The sequence below is a fragment of the Oryx dammah genome, unplaced genomic scaffold, assembly GCF_014754425.2.
Source record: "Oryx dammah isolate SB20612 unplaced genomic scaffold, SCBI_Odam_1.1 HiC_scaffold_5, whole genome shotgun sequence".
Lineage (NCBI taxonomy): Eukaryota > Metazoa > Chordata > Mammalia > Artiodactyla > Bovidae > Oryx > Oryx dammah.
In genome coordinates, this window is record NW_024070189.1 from 35,361,459 (window position 1) to 35,379,651 (window position 18,193).

The 18,193-nt window shown below is 37.1% G+C and overlaps 1 pseudogene; it reads right to left on the reverse strand.

Annotated features, from left to right (window-relative positions):
• Positions 1–11,821: 11,821 nt before the first annotated feature.
• LOC120863338 lies at positions 11,822–12,485 on the reverse strand (annotated as a pseudogene).
• Positions 12,486–18,193: the final 5,708 nt, after the last annotated feature.

Below are 18,193 nucleotides of genomic sequence, written 5' to 3' on the forward strand. Positions count from 1 at the left end.
AAATTGCCTTGTTTATTCTAGGTTATTGGATTTCCATAACTTGTTAATTTCTACAAAAATGTCATCTGAAATTTAAACAGGGTTGTATTAAATCTGTACATCAGCTGGGGAAATATGACATCTAAACTATATTGAGTTTTCCAGTTCATGATTTCATATATATAAAAATAGATGCATATAAATTATTCAATATATAATTTTAATTAAAAAATTCCCTCAGCAATGTTTTGTATTTTTTTACCCAGGATTTTGATGTTACTCTTTTAAAATTATTCTTAATTATTTTCTAATTTTCCTTTTTTAAAATTTTATTTATTTATTTGGCTGCCCTAGGTCTTAGTTGTAGCACGTGGGATCTAGCTCCCTGACCAGGGATCAAACCTGGGCCCCCTGGACTGGGAGTTCAGAGTCTTAGCCACTAGACCACTGGGGAAGTCCCAATTGTTTTCTAATTGTCTAATGATGTTGTAAATATAATTTTAAAAGTCATTTTTAAAATTATTTGAATTTCATGTATGTAAATGCAAATTATTTTTGTAAATTATTCTTATACAAAATTTTCAAGTTTACTCTTTAATAGCTATTTTATAGATTCCTTAGAATTTTCCAAGTAAGCAATTATGTCAGCTGCAAATAGGAAGAACAGTTTTGCTTCTTCCTATCTAATCAGTATGTCCTTTAATTCTTTTACTTGCCTGATTATAATAGATGGGCTCTCCATTGAATAGGTATAGTAAGAATTGCCATTTTTGTCTTAGTCCTTGTTTAGTGAGAAAGCATTCAGTATTTCACCATTCAATATGAGGTCACTTATTGACTTTTCATAGATTCCCTATATCAGATGAAGGAAGCTCTTTCCTGTTCCTAGTTGACTGAAGGTTTTAATCATGAATGGATGTTGTGTGTGTGTGTGTGTTTGTGTGTGTGTTCAGTTGCTTCAATTGTGTCTGACTCTTTGCAACCCCATAGACTATAGCCCGCTATGCTCCTCTGTCCACAGGATTTTCCTGGCAAGAATACTGGAGTGGGTTGCCATACCCTCCTCCAGGGGATCTTCCCAGTCCAGGGATGGAACCCATGACTCCTGTGCAGGCAGATTCTTTACCACTGATCCGCTGGGTAAGCCCATGAATGGGTGTTATGTTGTGTCAATGCTTATTCTTCATCTATTGAAACTGTTATATGAATTTTTGTTTTTACTTTGAACATGGTGAATTATATACATTGATTTTCAAGAGTTAACGCAACCTTACATACCTCAGATAAACCTATTTGCTAGTAGTGTGTTATTCTTTTTATGTATTTCTGAAAATAATTTGACTTAAAAAAGAAGAGATATTGATTTGTGTTTTTCTTTTTTTATCATCTTTATCAGGTTTGCTATTAAGATTGTGTTAGTCTCATAAAATAAGAAGTGTTTTTGCCTTTTTAATTTATGATAGAGTTAGTATGAGATTTGTGTTATATTTTCCCTAAATGTGTGACAGACTGCATCAGTCAAACTATCTCAGCCTAAAGTTTGGGATGATGTTTAGTAATGAATTCAATTATTTTATTTAATAGGAGAATTCATATTTTCTGTTTTGTTTCAGTCATGATAAGTTGTCATTTTTCAAGAAATTTGTTCATCTTATTAAGTTTGCTAGCATAAAATGATTCTTGCTCTCCTTTTGTTATCTAATTAATTCCAGATTTAATGTTCAGTTTACCTAGAATTTAAAAAAATTCTAACAAGACATATTTTTTTTGCTATAATTTTAAATTTATTTTTTAAATAAACTTTTAATTTTCAAATAGTGTTAGATTTATGGAAAATTTGTAAAAATATTGTAGAGAGTTCCCATTTACTCTTCACCAAGTTTTTCCTATTATTTACATCTTATATTACTGCAATACCTTTGTTACTAAGGAACCAACATCAGTTCATTACTACTAACTAATCTCCATACTTTATTCAAATTTTAATAGATTTTCAATACTACCCTTTTCCTGTTACAGAATCATTCATATCTGTAACCAATTACATATCTCCTTAACCTTCTCGGGTCTATGATAGTTTCTCAGACTTTCTGTTCTTGTTTATTTGTTTGTTTGGGGTTTTTTGTTTATTTGTTTGTTTTGGGGTTTTTGTTTGTTTGTTTGTTTTTTGATGGCCTTAACAGTTTTGACATCAGGCTTTTTTTATAGAGTGTCTCTCATTTTGGGTTTGTTTGAAGCTTTTTCCCATGATTAGTATATGGTTGTGGAAGGAAGATCATAGATGTAAAATGCCATTGTCATCATATCGTATCAAGAGAGTGAACTGTGAGCATAACTTATCACTGATAATCATGTTAACCTTGATCCACTGGTAGGGGTAGGACTTGTCCGGATCTCCACTGCGAAGTTGCTTTTTCCATCCTTCCACACTCTTAATCTTTAGAAGCAAGTCACTAAGCAGCTCACATTCAGGGGTGGGAGTTAAGCTCCACCTCCTTGAGGAGGGCAGTGTCTACTCAAATTATTTGGAATTCTTCTGTAAATCTATATCTATCTCTTTTGGAGAGGTTTTTTTTCTTTTTTCCTTTACTGTAAAATGTTTAAAATTCTAATTGTATTATATTGACACCAAATAAAGTGGCCAAATAGTTCCCTACTTCTCCCCATCCCTACTCTCGACCTTCCTTTTCTCTCCAGTGAAGATTAGAAGTTCAGTTATACTGGTGAGCAAAACTAATCAGTTTTGTTGGTTGATATAAATGTTGTGTTATTTATGAGAACTTGTTGCCATTTTGCTTTCTTCTTCACATAAGGCTATTGGTCACTAAAGTAACAGTAGTTTATTGGCAACACCAGAACTTTAAATCCCAATATGGAAGCTATAAGGCTGCATAGCAGATGATATCATAATGCCTCTTACTCAGAAAACCTTCTCAACTGGGGATGAGTGTTCATGATGTTGGAAACATTTATTGAATTTGCAGAGTGTCATGACTGCACTGTTTTTGATGTGGGTGGAAGCGAGTAATTCTACCTTTGAATCATAATATAACAATGACAGCTTTTAAAGAGAAGGAATGAGAATAGTAGGTGCTATTTCGGCACTGAACAAAAATACCCAGTGTACTCTGCCTGCTGCCATCACAAAGGCACCTGGTGAGGAACACCTGCAGGTCCTCTTTTCTACCATAAAAGAGCTGGATGTCAGGAAGTAAAACTCTTCCAATGACACATTCTGAAAAGAGAGGGTACAAAGCCTTACATACTTAGGAAGCTTGTATAGCTTTTGAGGTAATGGCTTATATCAACTGATAAATAGTGTAGATATTTATAATGACATTAATTGTGAAGTATCTTTCACATGAACTCCTTACCTCTCTTCAGAGATAAGTGGTAAAATAAATGATATTAATATTTTGGTTGGTACTCTTTCAAAGTATTTTCCAGTACTATACACAAGTGTGTGTATACTTTTACAATGCTCTGATCATACTAAATATATTATTTTAGGATAAATATAATGAGCATTTCTTCATAGTCTTAAAAATTCTTGAACACATAATTTTAACATTTACAGCATTCCAGTGAATGGATACACTGTAATTTAATGAGTCTCAGATTATGAAACAGTTACAAACAGTGCTAATGAACTCATCTGATAGTCCTTTTTGACATACCACTGATGACTTCTTTAGAGCAAAGTTTCTCAAACCTGGCACTGTTGACATTTTGGGAAGGAGACCTGTTTGTTTTATATTCTCCCCCCACTCACAACAAATTACATAGAATTATTTATTTTCTCAATTAAATAATATACTCCTAGTCCTTCTGAGGAGGCATTTCAGCTGAAAGCATGTCCTGAAACTTCTTCATTGGTATAACAACTCATTATTATATTGAGTGATACTATGAATGTAAATTTCTTAATTATGTATGAGTCACCATGATTGCTGCTATTTGAGCTATTTGAATAGTATCTCATTGGGTGAATGTGAGAAGAAAATACTAGGTGCTTGGTTTTCTATGTATTTTAAATTTTATCCATTTTAATTTCTACTTTTATATTTGCTGTTTTAAATTATTAGTACAATGGTGTGATTATATGATCTATAAATAAGTAAAAATATGTTGAGGATGCTTATTTAAGCTTTCTTTGCCACTGGCTTGTGAAATCAACATCTATTTTGGAGATGATTGACCTGGAAATTGGCTTTTTACTCTCTTTACTGTTTCTGTGATTTGGAATGGAGGAAAGGAGTCATAAATCTCACTGCCTGTCAGAATCCCCACAATTCACAGAGGGTTATTTCAACATCATTATGCATAAAGTTTCATCATTCTTGTGGTTTTCAGTAACAGTCAAGGCATGTTTTAAGTGTTCCCACCCAGTATTTCTTTCAAGATTGATTGAAGTAGGGAGCAGGATGAAGCATTTTCCTATGTCACTGATAGTACCTGGGAACATTTTATTTCCCTCTGTTTTGAAAATGAAAAATAAAATACTACCTTTCTCTTTTGAAAAAACTTAAGCTAGGTATTAGGGGACAACAATGTCCAAATTAAATCATCTCCCTGTGCTGCTTTTCTTTAATTCTCTCTGGAAATAAGGATATCCAAAAGATAATGGAGACATATGGTAAGATTGGTGGCATGTAAAATGATGTCAGGGTTCAGAAGGTGTCAGAAAGGAGTGAGTTGTGCATATGTGTGTGTGTGTACATAAACACTCCTGTTTGAATGGGAAAACCAACAGTCATGGGTTCCTGATGTCTGACAGTTTCTTTATGCTGGACATTTATATATCTATATTCACCCTCATATAACCAAGACATTGGAGAAGAGAATTTCTTGCCCTTCTCATGGTAAAAATTTTCAAATTTTCAATGAAAAGTTAAGGTCCTGTTGTATCCAACATTAACCCTCCTCCCACTCCACAGACTATCATTTTTTGTGTGTATTTTGTGAGTACATCCAGAAATTTATACGTATACAAGGAAAAAATATGTATACAACCTTTTCACAAATAGAATTTCATAATGTGAAAATGGAATCATGTTATAGATTTGTTATCAAACTGCTTCTCCTCACTCTGTAATCAAATTGGGCTATTTTCCATATCAGTGTCTATATAGATTCACCCTATTTTTTCTAAAGGTTTCAAGACATTCTATTGCATGGATTTACTATAATAAATGTAGCTACTTATTCAACACTGTAATATTTTTTGCATATGTCTGTGAACATTTTTTAGGGATACATTTATAGAAATGGAATTATTGGCTCAAAGTGTATGCATGTTTAAAATTTAAATCCATCAAGAGTGCATCAGTTTACCTACTGACAAATGAGACATTAAAAAAAATTCATAGTATTCAAATTTTATGGGAAAAAAGGTATTTAATTTTTCTCTTAATTTTTCCTTCTAAATATTGAGTGATATTGAGCATCTCAAAGAGTTCATTTATAAACATGACTGAGGTTAGGGCTCTTTCTGTTTTATTGGTTGCATCCTAAATTATTTCTGTACTTAGGGTTTTCCAAGAAGCCAGAGTGGAGACTGTAGGGGTTTGAATGAACTTTGATTGCTCCACCAAGCAGGCTTATCACTGGGGAAACACCAGAAGCTTCACTGGAGTGATTCATCACCCAAATCCAACAGAGATAATAGGATAACTTACATCACACAGCTTTGTGGCTGTTTAGCTGGATGTGTGAAATTAATGGTGCCCACTTTCTCTGCTGGATTTTGCTTTGGGAAAGAGAGTTATTGGCTAGACCTCACATTACAGTGCAATCAGGGGCTTTGGGACCCAATTTCCAATACTCAGAAGCAAAAAGAAAGATCATTTAACATCATGGCCTCAGGTAACAATATCTACTCCATGGAGTTGCGTCAGGCATCCAATTCTTTGGGGATATAGTACTGTTCACTGCATTAACTATCCATCCTGTTGTTTCATTATTTTCTGGGGCTTTACTTTGTATTGGTTGGTGAAAAGCTTGTGGCTAGAGATAAGCAAGGTGGCTGTTTTAAGAGGCACATGAAATAAAAATGTGACCGGTCATGCATGTGGGTAGTTAGATATAAAATGTGTAAGAAAGCTTTATATATGTAGTATTACCTGGATTGAACTCATGTGCTGTAACTATGATTTTAAATTTATTACTATCTTTTACATGAAGTTTAGTTATTTTGACTACTTTATATTCTCTGAACATTTCTTGTTTTACTCTTTCATCAGGTTTCACTCTTAAAATTCACTGCATGGTCTCCACAGACAAGAAGTAAAGGTTCTTCATTGCTATAGCCTCTCAGTTAAAAGATAGGGAATCCACATTTCTCCATATTTTACTGTTAGGCTGCCAGTATGTTTCATAGTCTCCCACATGCTTTTCTTCTCTCAAAGACATTTTCAAGTTTTCTTAAGTCAGATAATTTTCAGGTAATGATAAAATTCTGGAATCCTGCAGTCTTTAAAAGAAATACAAAAAATTAAAAAAAAACTCACATACTGAGCCATTTACCACATCTATCTAAAAATTACATTAAGTTGCATTATTATGGAATTGCTGCTGCTGTTGCTGCTGCTTAGTCGCTTCAGTCGTGTCCGACTCTGTGCGACCCCATAGATGGCAGCCCACCAGGCTCCTCTGTCCCTGGGATTCTCCAGGCAAGAACACTGGAGTGGGTTGCCATTTCCTTCTCCAATGCATGCAAGTGAAAAGTGAAAGTGAAGTCGCTCAGCCGTGTCCGACTCTTAGCGACCCCATGGACTGTAGCCTACCAGGCTCCTCCATCCATGGAATTTTCCAGGCAAGAGTACTGGAGTGGGTTGCCAATGCCTTCTCCGTATGGAATTGCTAATATTACCTAATTTTAAAAGCATTAAAATAAACTTTTTTGGAAGTAATTTTATTTACTAAGAGAAAAAAAACAAGGCAGAATAAGGCATATATCTGTATGGGTTTAAAATTGAAGTCTATTTTATGGAAAATGGGACGTTTTAAATAATAATCTGAACAGGGAAATTTTTTTCCTACGTAAATATCTTATAATTTTGTGCTGTGTAGTATGGGAGTTTTTCCTGGTGATTTGTGGTTTTGAGACATATAACTCTTAGTTAAAACATACCGACTTGAAGGTTCCTTAGCTTTCATTATGAGGGTACCGTGACCAAAGCAAATCACGTGTCTCACAGTATTCTTTGTATTGCATATAGTTCCGTCAAATGGAGTCACCTACTTCAAAAGTTACTGTGAAAGAAACCTGAGAAAGGGTAAATTGTGTGTAGTTGTGGTAAAGAATAAGCTGTTACTGATCAGATAGAAAATAGCAAAGACATTCACTCTGTGTGCCTGGATAATCAGTGGTGGGTTAGTAGTATTATTTTGTACAAGGAAGAATATTTGTTAAATGTATTAAGTTGTTCTTTACTGAAGGCATAGGAACGTTGCATAATCTTTAACTCCGGCCAGAGAGGCTTTGTCACTGGGTAGAACCGTTTTTATCATCTATTCATGTATTTAATTAGCATTTACTGAAGCTCAGTTTTTCTTATGCATTCTGCTATATACAGAATTTGGGACCTGGGAAGCCGCCAGTAAAAATCAGTAAAGCACACTGCCTTAAGGATTGACAAGCTTGAGGATAGGAGAATATAGAGAAACAATCATGTGAATAATAAATGATAATAAAAAGAAGAATCAGAAGTAGTCCTCAAAGGTAAAAAAGACATAATAATACATGCTGATGTTAGCATAGTGTTTACTGATTGCCCATCGTTAGCCAAGGAGTTGACTCTGTGCAGTGGGTGTTAGGTCATTTCCCCAGCATCCATTCCCTTCTCCATTATCTCATATTTAATGTACAGTTTATAGGCAGATAAATACTTTCCAGTATTTGTAATCTCTTCTCTATGCTACAGTGATTGGTCCATTTGAGCAGGTCTGAGCCAATTAGTAATTCCTCTGCTTCAGGCATTGGCTCAGGAATGGAGTTGTTATTTGCATCTGGACAATGGGACCTGAGAGGTTTCCTGAGAATGCCTGGAAAAGTTCTGTTACTGTTCTGGGAGAGCTTTTGGAAATGATCATTTTCTTCACTTTTTTGGCTTTGGGTGAGGAAGCCTATAACCCAATGATAGTCTCTTATAGCCATGAGGGAGAACCAGTCTTAAACTGAATCTGACACTTAGAACAGAGGGAGAGATAATGTCCTTGTTCTGTGGCTGAACCACTGAATCAGTCCCAGCCTGAAGCCTATCTTTGCTCTGGACTTTGAGGAAAATGAACCAATAAAATACTTGTTTCTTATGCTAGTCTGAGTTGGTTTTTCTCTTACCTTCAAACAGTCTAAATTATGCAAAGGAGATTTCTTTTTCAGTCTTGGTAACAGCCTTGTGAAATAGATGATATTATGGTTATTCTATGGATGAGGAAGTTGAGGCCTGGAAAGATTCATTAGCTTTTCCCGAACCATAGAAGTAGTAAGTGGTAAAGCCAGGACTTTGCCTGTGGGGTTTAATCCAGACACCAGATTCTTAAAGTACCACACCCTGTTGCTTTGGGGTTGTAGAAAGAATGCAATCAAGTTGTAGGAAAAACGATCAGTGCTGGCAGCACTGGCTCAGGGCCTGCAGGTGAAACTTAAATCAGCAAGAGATGGAACTGAAGATGGAACTATAGCAGCTTCGGAGTAGAGGAGGCATTGTGGCAGTGGCCGGGGTCTAGTGTAGTCCTGTGTAATCTCTCAGTGTGGGTGAGGGGACAGGACTGACTGGAAAGCCTGGAGGTCCCCCAGAGGTTAGAAGACAAAGAGGGAGACCAGAGGAGGATGGCATGACCAGATGAGGAAGTACAAAGGAGGGTGGGGTCCTGGAATGAAAATGGTGTGTCAGCAGAAGCAGCAGAAACACTGAGATTGATACTGATCTACTTCTCACCCCTAAGATTTGGGGAAGATGGAACTAGGGGTGGATTAGCGGGGAAACATGACATCACCAGCGTCTGCGTACACGAGAGCTCAGTGCTATGATCATCTGGGAAAAGCCAGGTTTCAGCTTAGGAGAGAAGGTAGAAGAAGTGTTGCCAGAAGGGTTGAGTGAGAATCCATGTCCAAGAGTTTAAAAGAGGCCAGTGGAGGGCTCCTAGAGGAATGGAGGGGAGATGGGGAGGACAACTGAGTGGAGAAAACACATGCGTGAGAGGGCTGGCAGGCTGGAGGCAGCTGCATTTTGGTCAGTGTATCTGAACAGCAAGGTGTGGAGTTGTGGGAAAAAGTGAGGCAGCTTCCCAGGTTGCAGTTATATTGTGGACTCAATTCTAACTCCCAGGGCATCACATCCTGCTGGCAGAAGGGAACCAAGGTAGCTATGGCAACCTGACAAACCTCAAATAATATTAATATTCACAAACATCTGAAGGCTGCAATCTTTCAAAAACAACAGTAACACCAGCAATGGCAGCAGCAACAACAACAACCATAATAATTTGTAACTCTCCCCTCTGGAGAAGCACAGAGTGCATATATTATTTTTTAATAATCAGTCACAAATTAACTAATTGCTGCCAAACTTAAACCTGTTTTTCCCTCCAGCTTGTCATTTTCTTCAGATGTCAAAACATGTAAAATAAATGGCTTATATTTCCTTCAGATGTTTGTTGATAATAATTGTTCTCTTAGAGAATTAAAAATTATATGTCTGACAGCAAAAGCTCCCTTCTGTGTTGCAACTTTAAAAAGTCTCCTTCTGCCTTTAAATTTCTGTTCAAGATTTTTACACTCTGCCTCGATCCTTTTCTGAATCATCAAATCCAGAGGTTTACCTGGAGAACATTCACTTTGGAAGAGCAATTTAAAATACACACTGATGGTCTCTGCCTTAGAGATGTAAATTTATTAGGGTTGGAGTGGGGCCCAGAAATCTGCATTTTAAATTTTCTCCCCGGCTGATTCTGAAGCAGAGATACTAGGTAAGCCTGTGAGAAATAGCTCAGTCTTTTTGGCAGGCTAGGTGCTGGAGCAAAGTATAGAGAGGTATCCATCTCTGCTCTGAAAGTTTAGTTCTCTTCCCTAATTCTCATTTCTCTCCTCTTCACCACAAACCTTTGCTTTTTGAGATACAAAGCTATAGAAAAAAACTCAGGCACTGGAATGACATCTGGATTTGAATCCTAGGTGCTACATCTACTAAAGATAAACTCTTGACCACAGGCATATAAATTCATTCTGACTCAGTTTCTCCATCTGTGAAATGGCTCTGTGATGATGGTGTTCAGAGAGTGCCTGACTTAATATCTTGCAAATAGTAAGTGCTTAGACATTACTGTTACTATGAACTTCGTTTTTACTTGGCACTGCCAGTGCTGAAGTGTTAATTTCAGTTCAGTTCAGTTCAATTCAGTTGTTCAGTTGTGTCTGACTCTTTGCATTCCCATGGACTGCAGTATGCCAGGCTTCCCTGTTCTACAGTAACTCCCAGAGTTTGCTCAAACTCATGTCCATCAAGTTAGTGACGCCATCCAACCATCTCACCCTCTGTCATCCCCTTCTCCTCCTGCCTTTAATCTTTCCCAGCATCAGGGTCTTTTCTAGTGAGTCAGTTCTTCGCATCAGGTGGCCAAAGTATTGGAGTTTCAGCTTCAACATCAGTCCTTCCAATGAATATCCAGGACTGATTTCCTTTAGGATTGACAGGTTTGACCTCCTTGCAGTCCAAGGGACTCTTAAGAGTCTTCTTCAACACCACAGTTCAAAAGCATCAGTTCTTCATTGCTTAGCCTTCTTTACGGTCCAATTCTCACATCCATACATGATTACTGGAAAAACCATAGCCTTGACTAGACGGACCTTTGTTGGCAAAGTAATGTCTCTGCTCTTGAATATGCTATCTAGGTTGGTCATAACTTTTCTTCCAAGGAGTAAGCATCTTCTAATTTCATGGTTGCAGTCAACATCTGCAGTGATTTTGGAGCCCCCCAAAATAAAGTCTGACACTGTCTCCACTGTTTCCCCATCTATTTGCCATGAAGTGATGGGACCGGATGCCATGATCTTCGTTTTCTGAATGTTGAGTTTTAAGTCAACTTTTTCACTCTCCTCTTTCACTTTCATCAAGAGGCTTTTTAGTTCCTCTTCACTTTCTGCCAGAAGGGTGGTGTCATCTGCATATCTGAGGTTATTGATATTTCTCCCAGCAATCTTGATTCCAGCTGTGCTTCTTCCAACCCAGCATTTCTCATGATGTGCTCTGCATAGAAGTTAAATAAGCAGGGTGAGAATATACAGCCTTGACATACTCCTTTTCCTCTTTGGAACCAGTCTGTTGTTCCATGTCCAGTTCTAACTGTTGCTTCCTGACCTGCATATAGGTTTCTCAAGAGGCAGGTCAGGTTGTCTGGTATTCCCATCTCTTTCAGAATTTTCCACAGTTTATTGTGATCCACACAGTCAAAGGCTTTGGCAGAGTCAATAAAGCAGAAATAGATGTTTTTCTGGAACTCTCTTGCTTTTTCCATGATCCAGCGGATGTTGGCAATTTGCTCTCTGGTTCCTCTGTCTTTTCTAAAACCAGGTTGAACATCTGGAAGTTCACAGTTCATGGATTGCTGAAGTCTGGCTTGGAGAATTTTGAGCATTACTTTACTAGCATGTGAGATGCGTGCAATTGTGCTGTAGTATGAGCATTCTTTGGCATTGCCTTTCTTTGGGATTGGAATGAAAAAGGCCTCTATATAAGCTCTTTATAAGCAGGTGCAGAGAGCTACTCATCTTACAGTCCCTCAACACAAATCTTCTCTGTAAATTCCCTTGCTAATTTTTTTTTTTGCTTGATAAATTTTATTTAAAAACTTATCCAAATATTCCAGATTGAATTTTAATCCTCATCTTCTTCCTCTTCTTCATCTTGATTAATGAGGAAACAACACAATTTGTAACTTTGCTATTAGCTACTATGCGTAACAAATCATGTAGATTATCCTTCTTCAAACAGTTTTTGTTAAGATATTTCAAATACCTTTTGGAAAAGAGCATTTCAGAAGTTACAGTGATCTTGCTCTTGTTTCTTCTTCTTCTTTTTTTTTTTTATCTTGCTTCTTTTGATTGTTACGACACTGCTGCCCAGATTGTCTGCTTTTCAGTCCACCTTGATCCTCTCCTGAAGAAACTGCTCAAAACTGGTGACATCCATGTTTCCGTCTTCTCTATAGGGTGGGTACGCTTCAGTTGTGTCTGACTCTTTGCAACCCCATGGACTGTAGCCCACCAGACTCCTCTGTCCATGGGATTCTCCAGGCAAGAATACCAGACTGGGTTGCCATTTCCTTCTCCAGGGGATCTTCCTGACCTAGGGATCTAACCCACATTTTTTAAGTCTCCTGCATTGGTAGGCAGGTTCTTTATCACTAGTGCCACCTGGGGAAGCTGGGTACAGTCCAGAGTAAACTTCAGGACCTGTTTCTTTTTTTTGCCCCACCTTCACCAGAAACTTTTTCATAGCCGCCATGGCAGCAGTAGAGGCAGAAAGGGCTCCCTTGCTTATTTTAACAGCTGCCTACCATCTGGAGTGATCTGCCTCTTTCTTTGGTCTATCTGTGCCCTCCATATATGAGGGACAGTTTGTGAATCAACAGTTTGGATCATGAATCCTCAAAAGAGATTTTTTTTGGGAAATTCCTAATTATTTCTTAAAGCCACAGTGCTAAGGGACTTTAATTGTTTTGCCATAGATTGCAAACTGGCATGTATGGGCCAAATGAATTCTTTAAAAATTTTTGCTTTTTTAACAGTACTGTTTGTTAAAAAGGAATGGCATGAATGTAAAAAAACCAATAATCAAACAAAAGCAGCATGGCACTTCACCTAAAAATCTGTGTTTCTGGCTTTTCTTGAAAAAATCCACGCACAGGGCAATATTGGCCAAGAAGCAGAGGACACATGCACCAATTTGTCAGAGTTCCGACCTGGTCATTCCCTTTTGGCCTGTACTTAGTGGCATTGTAATTTGTGACCTCAAACTTGAGAGCACAAGCTCTAGTCTCAGACTGCTGGTCTTGAGTACCCACTCCTCCTATTATCCTGTGTAACTGTGGGTAAGCTAGTTAACTCTCTTTGTATTGTTTTCTCATCTGCAATATAGGGATGATGATAGTAGTATCTACAGTATCAGATTGTTAACTGAATTATATTAAGAGAGCTGAGAGAGCTCAAATGCATGTGAAGACTGTAGAACATTGTTAGTGCCAATGGCAGTTCACTGCTTTGATCATTATTATTGTTAGTTGCTTTATTAACAACCTATGCTGACATCTGTGGAGAGATCTCAAAGAGAAAATAAATTTTTACCAATTAAATGATTGAAGATTTTATAGCTATTGTTTTCTGCTACATAGGAGGATATTTAAAAAATACTCCCTACTGAGTGTTATTGCTTCCTGAATGAAGACAAGAATGAAATGAAAGAAAATAATGTAGGGTATTAATCCATTTATTATGACAAATTTCAAAAATACAGAAATTAAAAGAATTGTCAAATAAGCATTTATTTAGCTTTAACCTAGATTTAGAAGGTAATATTGTATCACATTTACTGCTTCTCTTCCTTTCTCTCAGTATTTTTTATTTTATTTTATTTTATTTAATCTGTAGAAATCAGCTCTTCATCCTAAATTTTTTGAGTGAATCTCTTATACTACTGTAGTTTTACCTAAGAAAAAAGTCCTGAATTCTATACATCTATGTAATCCATAGATAAATTTCCTCAATGTCTTACAATGATCACACATTGTAATGGCTTTTCAGTCTTTTTATTCTAAAGAAATTCATTTTTTTAAAAACTGAAGTATAATTGACACGAAAGTATAATTGACACGAAAGTATACACATTAAACTGTGCAGTTTGGTAAATTTAAACGTTTGGACTTGTTTGCGTGTGAAACTGTCACCACAATCAAGACACTGAACATACACATCACCCTTCAAGCTTCATTCCCCTTGCTAATCTTTCCCTGTGTCCCCTCTTTGCTTCCCCTTCACACCCCCCAGGCAACAACTGATCTTTTTGTTACTAGAGATTAGTGACATTTTCTCACATTTCATATAAGTGGAGTCATACAGTAGGTACCATTTTGTGTCTGACTCCAGCATCATTATTTTGAGATTCCTCTATGTCTTTTGTGTATATTAGTAGTTCATTCTTTTATTGCTGCAGAGCATTCCATTTTGTGGGTCTATCAATTGCAAGCCATTTATCCGTTTACTTGTTCATGGACACCTGGGTTGTTTGTGTGTTTTGATTGTTTCAAATAAAGTTGCTGGGAATATTTGTGTGCCAGTCTCTGTATGGACATATGCTTTTTTTTTTTTTTATCTTGGGTATATTTCTAGGATTGAAATGGCTGAATCATGTAGCAGATGTATATTTAATCTTTGAAGAATTTGCAAACCAGTTTCCAAGGTGGTTGTACTATTTTACATTTTCAGTAGCAGTGTCTGTGCATTCCCATTCCTCCTTGCCAACACTTTGTAAAATTAGTTTTTTAAATATAAATTTATTTATTTTAATTGGAGGCTAATTACTTTATGTAAAATAAGTTTTTATAAATTTTAGCTGTTTAATAGATGTGCTTCTGTTTTATTTATTTAAAATCTTTTTTCGATGTGTGTGGTTGTTTCTCATGACATTGACTTTTGAAGAGTCCAGGAAGGTTATCCTGTGGAACAGTCTACATTCGGGAGGTTTTGAAAACGCTTTAAAGGATCCTATATTGAGCCCTTTTATTTCACAGCCTTTGAGGGACAGTCACTCTGTTAATTCTCTAGTTGTTAACTCCAGCTGAGAATGGGCGTAGGTGTGAGGGATTTGCTCATGGTGAAATACTGAGAGTTTGTCTTGTGAACATTTATCCTGGGAAAATCAATATTAAATCCTCTTTTTAATTCTGATCTTATAGGAAAGCTCACAATTCATCCAGCTTTAGATTTCACTGTAGAAGTGGACTATCTTGACTAGCATCCAACTTTGCTTGAATTGTATTTTTATAAGACAGCCTTTATTCCTTAAGTTACATAACTACAATTAACTTCCAAGCAGAAATAGTTACTTTTGCCTTAAGACATTCCTCTTCTTTCCAAAGAAAATTAAAAAATTAAAAAATATTGAAAAGGGCTAGAATATCATCTGCTTATTTCCTTACATTTTGGGTCCTGTTTGGGGAAATAAAAACTGGATTGTGAACTGTCTGAGGGCAACCCAAATGTATGGCATGAGTGAATCCACTTCAGAAACATTTCTTTATATAGTAGGCTCCTTGGGATTATAACCCCTCCTCATTTAAAAAATGTTTTTGAAAATGTATTTTGGAATTATTAAAAAATAATATTGGAAAATTCAGACTTAAATTGAAGAAAATAAGGAAAACCAGAAGGCCATTCAGCTGTGAACTAAATCAAATCCCTTATGATTATGCTATGGAAGTGACAAATAGATTCAAGGGATTAGGTCCGATAGAATGCCTGAAGAACTATGGATGGAGGTTCATAACATTGTATAGGAGGCGGTGATCAAAACCATCCCCAGGAAAAAGAAATGCAAAAGGGCAAATGGTTGTCTGTAGAGGCTTTACAAATAGCTGAGAAATGAAGAGAAACTAAAGACAAAGGAGAAAAGGAAAGATATACCTGTCTGAATGCAGACTTCCAAAGAATAGCAAGGATAGATAAGAAAGTCTTCCTAAGTGATCAATACAAAGAAATAGAGGAAAACAATAGAATGGGAAAGAACTAGAGATCTCTTCAAGAAAATTAGAGATACCAAGGGAACATTTCATGCAGAGATGGGCACAATAAAGGACAGAAATGGTATGGACCTAACAGAAGCAGAAGATATTAAGAAACAGCAGGAATACACAGAAGAACTATACAAAAAAGATTTTCATGATCCAGATAATCATGCTGTTGTGATCACTCACCTAGAGCCAGATATCCTGGAGTGCTGAGTCAAGTGGGCCTTAGGAAGCATCACAATGCACAAAGCTAGTGGAGGTGATGAAATTACAGCTGAGTTATTTTAAATCCTAAAAGCTGATGCTGTTAAAGTACTGCATTCAATATTTCAGCAAATTTGGAAAACTCAGCAGTGGCCACAGGACTGGAAAAGGTCAAGTTTTCACTCTAATCCCAAAGAAGGGCAATGCCAAAAAGTGTTCAAACTATTGCACAACTAAACTCATTTCACATGCTAGGCAGGTAATGCTCAAAATCCTTCAAGCTAGCCTTCAAAATTATGTGAACCAAGAACTTGCAGATTTACAAGCTGGCTTTAGAAAAGACAGAGGAATCAGAGATCAAATTGCCGCCATCCATTGAATCACAGAAAAGCTAGAGAATTCCAGAAAACATCTACTTCTGCTTCATTGACTATGTTAAAGCCTTTGATTGTGTGTATCACAACAAACTATGGAAAATTCTTAAAGAGATGGGAACACCAGACCATATTACTTGCCTTCTGAGAAACATGTGTGCAAGTCAACAAGCAACAGAACCAGACATGGAACAATAGACTGGGTTTCAAATTGGGAAAGGAGTACGTCAAGGCCATATATTGTCACCTTGCTTATTTAACATATATGCAGGTTACATCATGCGAAATGCCAGGCTGGATGAAGCACAAGCTGGAATCAAGATTGCCAGGAGAAATATAAATAAGCTCAGATATGCAGATGACACCACACTAATGGCAGAAAGTGAAGAGGAACTAAAGAGCCTCTTGGTGAAGGTGAAAGAGGAGAGTGATAAAGCTGGCTTAGCACTCCACATTCAAAAAAGTAATATGGCATCTGGTTCCATCACTTCATGGCAAATAGATGGGGAAACAATGGAAACAGTGTGAGACTTTATTTTCTTATGCTCCAAATTCACTGTAGATGGTGACTACAGCCATGAATTAAGACACTTGCTCCTTGGAAGAAAAGCTGTGAGAAGTCTAGACAGCATTCTAAAAAGCAGGGACATTACCTGCTGACAAAGGCCCATCTATTTAAAGCTGTGGTTTTTCCAGTAGTTGTGTATGATTGTGAGAGTCAGACCATAAAGAAGGCTGAGCACTGAAGAATTGATCTTTTTGAACTGTGGTATTGGAGAAGAGTCTTGAGAGTTCCTTGGACTGCAAGGAGTTCAAACCAGTCAATCCTAAAGGAAATATTCATCGGAAGGACTGATGCTGAAGCTGAACCTCCAATCCTTTGGCTACCTGATGCGAAGTGCTGACTCATCCAAAAAGGCCCTGATGCTGAGAAAGATTGAAGGCAGGAGGAGAAGGGGACGACAGAGGAGGAGATGGTTGGATGGTATCACAGACTTGATGGACATGGGTTTGAGCAAGCTCTGGGAGATGGTGAGAGACAAGGAAGCCTGGTGTGCTGCAGTCCATGGGGTCAGAAAGAGTCGGACATGACTGAGTGACTGAACAACAACAAATGCAAATCATAAAACTCAGAAACCTCAAAATATGAATGAGAACTTCTTTATTAGTTTATTCATTAATTTTTGCTGGATCATTTTTTAAAGTTATAAACTTCACAGTTAAAATGAATCCCTGGGCAAATTAGTAGATACTTAATATTTAATGTTTAAAACCTGGTTTCCCTATTTTTCCAAGCTTTTTAAGGTTAAATTTATGTTAGTTTTATTATAGTCTAGATTGTGATTGGCCAGAAAAGCTTTGTTGCTTATCAAAATGGAGTTATTTAATAAGCCAGTGATCATCATGGACATACCCACATGGGAAAGTGAAAACTGTCAAATCTTTCTTGGGATACGAATGTTTATTTGAAAGCTTTAAATTGAAAGAGTAGTCACATAGCAATATGAGTAGCCCATTTTTATTGTAGGATGAGTCGAATTTTCTAAATGGCAATGGGTCATAGTGTAGTAGGGCTAGAATGGATATAAGATATCATAATAATAGCCTGTCGAACAACTGGGCTTCCCAGGTAGCAATAGTGGTAAAGAATCCCCCTGCCAATGCAGGAGACGCAAGAGGTGGGTTTGAGTCCTGGATTGGAAGATCCCTGGGAGAAGGAAATGGCTCCCCACTCCAGTATTCTTGCCTGGGAAGTCCGATGGACAGGGGAGCCTGGTGAGCTACAGTCCATGGGGCAGAAAAGAGTCGGATGCAACTGAGTGATTGAGTACACGCACACACACACACATATA